We start from the raw sequence: 6284 nt of genomic DNA on the forward strand, positions 1-6284 counted from the left end.
AAACTTCTAGAAGAAAACCTAAGCAGTTCACTATTAGATGTTGGTCTTAGCAGCATATTTTCAAGTACCAGATCTGACTGGGCAAGGGAAACAATAGAAAAAATAAATGCATGGGACTACATCAAGCTAAAAAGCTTCTGCACAGAAAAGAAAATCAACAAAAATAAGACAACCTAACAATTGGGAGAAGATATTTGCAAACCGTATATCTGATAAAGGGTTAATATCCAAAATATATAGAGAACTCCTACATCTCAACAACGAAAAACTAACAACCCAATTAAAAAATGGTCAGGGGCCAGCCCTGTGGCACAGTGGTTGAGTTCACACATTCCACTTCTGTGTCACTAATTATGAGGGAAATGCAAATCAAAATTCCAGTGAGATACTACCTCACACCCATCAGAATGGCTATAATTAACAAGTCTTGGAGAGGATGTGGGGAAAATGGAACTCTCATACACTACTGGTGGGAATACAAACCAGTGCAGTCACTATGAAGAACAGTATGGACATTCCTCAGAAACTTAAGAATAGAACTTCCGTACAATCCAGCTATTCCACTGATGGGTATTTATCCAAAGGACATAAAAACATGAATGAATAAAGATATATGCACCCTATGTTCACTTCAGCATTATTCACAATAGCCAAGACTCGAAAAAACACTTAGTGACCATCAAGGGATGAATAGATAAAGAAGATGTGGTCTACGTACACAATGGAATACTACCCAGCCATAAAAAAGGGTGAAATATGGTGATTTGTGACAACATGGATGTGCCTTGAGGGTATTATACTAAGTGAAATAAGTCAGAGGGAGAAAGTGAAATACCATATGATCTCACTCATTAATAGAAGATAAAAACAACAACAAAGTAACATAGAGACAGAGATTGCATTGATGGTTACCAGAGGGTGAAGGGAGGGAGGAAGGTGAAAGGGATGATTAGGCACACGTGTATCATGGTGGATTGTAGGCAGTCTTTGGGTTATGAGCATGATGTAATCTACACAGAAATTCAAATATAGGGTTGCACAACCGAAGTTTATATAATGTTATAGACCAATGTTACCACAGTAAAAAACAAAGATAAACCAAAATTGAATAAATAAATAAAAAGAAACTTCTTTATATGAGAATTATCAACATTTCACTACAGCAGTGAGAGAATATAACATTCATTCACTGAAACAACACGGGTTAAACCATGTTGCTTGCATTTGTTTTAAAAATATCTTCTTAAAACACATTTTTAAAACTTCAATATATGCTTTGTGGAATGGCTATCATGTTTTCACAATGAAGGAACACTATGGTGAAACCACGTTGCTCAAAGTTGTTTAAGAACAACTTCACATAAGTAATTTCAAACATTTCTTTACAGGCCTGAGGGAATATCTGTAATATTCATTCACTGAAAGAACAATGTGATTAATCCATCCTCCTTGTAGCTGTTCAGGAGCAACTTCTTATGAGACAATTCAAACACGTCAGTGTAGTCTGGAAAAAAGGCTATCAGCTTCTTACAATAAAAGAACACTGTGGTGGAATCATCTTGCTTGAAGCTGTTTACCAACATGTTCATATAAGATACTTCAAAATTTCAGTATACGCCTTTCAGAACAGCCTTCATTTTCTTAGATTGAAAGGAAACTTTGGTGAAACCTTGTTGCTTGTAGCTCTTTAGGAACATTTTCATATAAGACTTATCACACATTTCAACATATGCATGAGAGAATATCTATAACATTCATTAACTGAAAAAACACTGTGGCTAAGACTTCCTGTTTGTAGTCATTTGGGAACATTTTCTTAGAGACAACTCAAACATTGCATTACATGCCTTATAGAATGACTGTTACTTTCGTACAATGAAAGATCACTGTCATGAAAACATCTTGCTTTAAGTTGCTTAGTAACATTTTTATTTAAGACATTTCAAATATTTCAGTGTAGACCTTACAGAGTGGTTGTCACTTTCTCAAAATGAAAGAACACTGTGGAGAAACCATCTTGCTTGTAGCCGTTTAAACACATCTTTATATGACTTATCAAACTTTTCACTACAGATGTGAGAGAGTGTAACATTCATTCACCCAAAAAATACTGTGATTAAACAACATTGCTGGGAGCTGTTTAGGAACATATTCTAATAAAACATTTCAAATATTTCCGTGTATGTGGTACAGAATGGCTGTCACTTTCTTACAATGAAAGAACACTGTGATGAATCTGTCTTGATTGTTGCTGTTTAGGAATATCTTCACTTAAGGCATTTAAAACACTGAGTAAACGCCTTACAGAGCAGGTTTCCATTTCTTACAATGAAAGAACACTGTGGTTAAACCATCTTGCACATAGCTGTTTAGGAACATCTTCATATAGGACTTATCAAACACTTCACTATAGGCAGGGTGGAATATCTGTAAAATTCCTTCACTGAAAGATAAAACTTTGGTTAAACCATCTTGCTTGCAGCTGTTTAGGAACAGCTCCCTATAAGACCTATCAAACTTTTCATTACAGGTATTAGAGAATATATATAACACTCATTTACATAAAGAGCCTTGTGTTTAAAAAACATCTTCTTGTAGCTTTTTAGGAAGCTCTTTGTGTAAGCATTATGAAATATTTCAGTGCATTTGTGAGAAAATGTCATAACACTCTCACTGAAAGAACACTATGGTTAAACCATCTTGCTTGGAGCTGTTTAGGAACATCTTCATATAAGAGTTGCAAAACATTTCAATACAGGATTGAGAGAATATCTGTAACATTCTTTCACCGAAAGTACATGTGTTTAAACAATTTTCATTGTAGGTGTTTAGGAACATCTTTGTACAAGACTTTTAAAACATTTTACTACATGCATGATAGAATATCAATAACATTCATTCAATGCTAGAACACGGTGGTTAAACCATGCTACTTGTAGTTTTAGGAACATCTCATAAAACATTTCAAACATTTCTGTATGTGCCTTATAGAACACCTAACACTTTCTTACATTGAAGAAACACTGTGGTTAAACCAGGTTTATTTTAGCCGTTTGGGAACATCTTCTTATAAGACATTTTTTAAATTTCAGAATATATCTACTGAATGGATCTTTCTTTCATGAATGTTAGAACACTGTGGTGAAACCATCTTACTTGTAACTGCTGAAAAACATCTTCATATAAGACATCAAACATTTCACTACAGATGTGAGAGAATGTAACATTCATTCACTAAGAGAACACTGTGGTTAAACAATGTTGCCGGTACTGTTTAGGAACATATTCTAATAAGACATTTCAAATATTTCAGGATATGCCTTACAGAACGGATATCACTTTCTTACAATGAAGGAACAGTGTGGTGGCTCAATATTGCTTGTAAGTGTTTAGGGACATCATAATATAAGATATTTCAAACATTTCAGTAAATGCTTTACAAAGCCCCTGTCAGTTTCTTACAATGAAAGAACGCCAAGGTTAAACCATCTTGCTTGTAGCTGTTTAGGAATATTTCCATTGTAAGACTTATCAAACATTGCACTATAGGCATGAGACCATATCTATAACATCCATTCACTGACATAGTACTTTGATTAAACCATCATGCTTGTAGCTGTTTAGAAACATCTTCTTATAAGACAATTCAAACACAGCAATTTATGCCTTATTGAACGACTATCACCTTCTTACAAAGAAGGAACACTGTTGTGAAAACATCTTGCTGGAAGCTGCTGAGGAAAGTCTTCATATGAGACATTTCAAACATTTAAGTATATGCCTTGCAGAGTGGCTGCCACTTTCTTACAATGAAAGAACACTGTGGCAAACCACCTTGCTTGTAGCTGTTTAGGAACATCTTCTGATAAGACATTTTTATCATTTCAGTATCTGACTTACAAAAAGGTATAACTTTTCTTTTGCTTTTACTGTACTTTTTAAAACTGAGGTTATATTAGTTTATAACATTTAAATTTCAGGTGTACATCTGTATATTTTGATTTTGTGTATATTACTTCATGTTCACCACTCAAAGATGAATTACTATCCATCAGCATACACACATGCCCAGTGATCTCTTCCTCCCTCCACCCTTCCCCTCTGATAACCAACAATCTAATCTCTGTATCTGTGTTTGGTTGATGTTGCTATTGTTGTTTTTATCTTCTATTTATAAGCAAGGTCATATGGTGTTGGACTTTCTCCCTGTGACTTATTTCACTTAGCATAATACCTTAAAGGTCCATCCATGTTGTCACAAATGGCCACATTTTATCATTTTTTATGGCTCCATAGTATTCTACTGTGTATCTATACCACATCTTCTATATCCATACGTCCCTTGATGGGCACTTAGGGTGTTTCCAAGTCTTGGATATTGTGAATAATGCTGCAATGAACATAGGGTGCATCTATCTTTACACATTCATGTTTTCCTATTCTTTGGATAAATATCCAGCAGTGGAATAGCTGGATCATATGGTACTTCTATTCTTAATTTTTTGAGGAATCTCCATACTGTTTTCCATAGTCACTACACCAGCTTGCATTTCCATCAGCAATGTAGGATACTTCCCTTTACCTACATCTTCTCCAAGACTTGTCATTTCTTCTCTTGTTAATTATAGCCATTCTGATGGACATGAAGTGATATTTCATTGTAGTTTTGATTTGCATTTCCCTAATAATTACTAATGTTGAACAACTTTTCATGTTCCTGTTGGCCATCTGGATATCTTCTTTGGAAAACTGTCTTTTCAGATTTTCTCCCATTTTTTAATTGGGATGTTAGTTTTTTTGTTGTTGAGATGTATGAGTTCATTGGATATTTTGGATATTAACCCCTTATCAGATATATGGTTTATAAATGTCTTCTCCCAGTTGTTAGGTTGTGTTTTTGTTTTGTTGATGGTTTCCATTGCTGTGGAGAAGCTTTTTAGTTTTATTTGGTCCCATTTGTTTATTGTTTCTAGTGTTTCCCTTGCCTTGTCATACATGGTTCTTGAAATTTACTGATAAGACCAAAGTCTAAGAGCATACTGCTTATGTTTTCTTCTAGAAGTCTTATGATTCCAGTCTTACAGTCAAGTCTTTAATCCACTTTGAGTTAATTTTTGTGTATGGGGTAAGATAATGGTCTAGTTTTATTCTTTTCATGTGGCTGCCCAGTTTTCCCAACACCATTTATTGAAGAAACTTTCCTTTCTCCATGGTGTGTTCTCTGCTCCGTTGTCAAAAATTCACTGTTCATAGATGAGCGGTTTTATTTCTGGGCTTTCAATTCTGTTCCATTGATCTGTGTGTCTGTTTTTGTGACAGTGCCATGCAGTTTTGATTACTAAGGCTTTGTAGTGTATTCTTAAATCAGGGAGTGTGATGTATCAAGCTTTGTTGTTTTTCTTAGGATTCCCTTGGCTATTCAGGGCCTTTTGTTGTTCCATTTAAATTTTATGACTCTTTGCTCTATTTCTGTGAAAAATGTCATTGTAACTTTGATAAGGATTGCATTGAATCTGTAGATTGCTTTAGGAAGTACGGACATTTTAACTATGTTAATTTTTCCAGTTCAAGAGTGTGAAATATCTTTCCATGTCTTTGTGCTTTCTATTTCTTTTGACAAAATTTTACAATTTTCAGTGTACTGGTCTTTCACCTTTTTGGTCAAGTTTATTCCTACGTATTGCATTCTTTCTGTTGCAATTGTAAATAATATTGTATGCTTAATTTCTCTTTCTACTACTTTGTTGTCACTGTATAGAAATGCAACTGATTTTTGTATGTTGATATTGTATCCTGCAAATTGACTGTATTCATTTACTATTTCTGGAAATTTTTGTTGAATTCTTTAGAGTTTTCTATATATAAAATGATGTCATCTGCAAATAGTCATAGTTTCACTTCTTTTCCAATTTGGATTCTTTTTCTTTCTTTTTCTTGACTGATTGCTCCACGTAGGACTGCCAAGGCTATATTAAATAAGAGTGGTGAAAGTGGGCATCCTTATCTGGTTCCTGTTCTTAGATGGATAGTTTTCAGTTTTTCTCCATTGAGAATGATATTAGCCGTGGGTTTGCCATTTATGGCCTTTTTATGTTGACTTGCTTTCCTTCTATACCTATTTTATTCTGAGTTTTTATCATAAATGGATGCTGTATCTTGTTAAATGCTCCCTCTGCATCTATTGAGATGATCATGTGATTTTTGTCTTCCTTTTGTTAATGTGGTGTTTCACTTTGATTGATTTGCAAATGTTGAACCATTTCTGCATTCCTGGAATAAATCCC

This window comes from Equus asinus, chromosome 26 (assembly GCF_041296235.1).
Source record: "Equus asinus isolate D_3611 breed Donkey chromosome 26, EquAss-T2T_v2, whole genome shotgun sequence".
Lineage (NCBI taxonomy): Eukaryota > Metazoa > Chordata > Mammalia > Perissodactyla > Equidae > Equus > Equus asinus.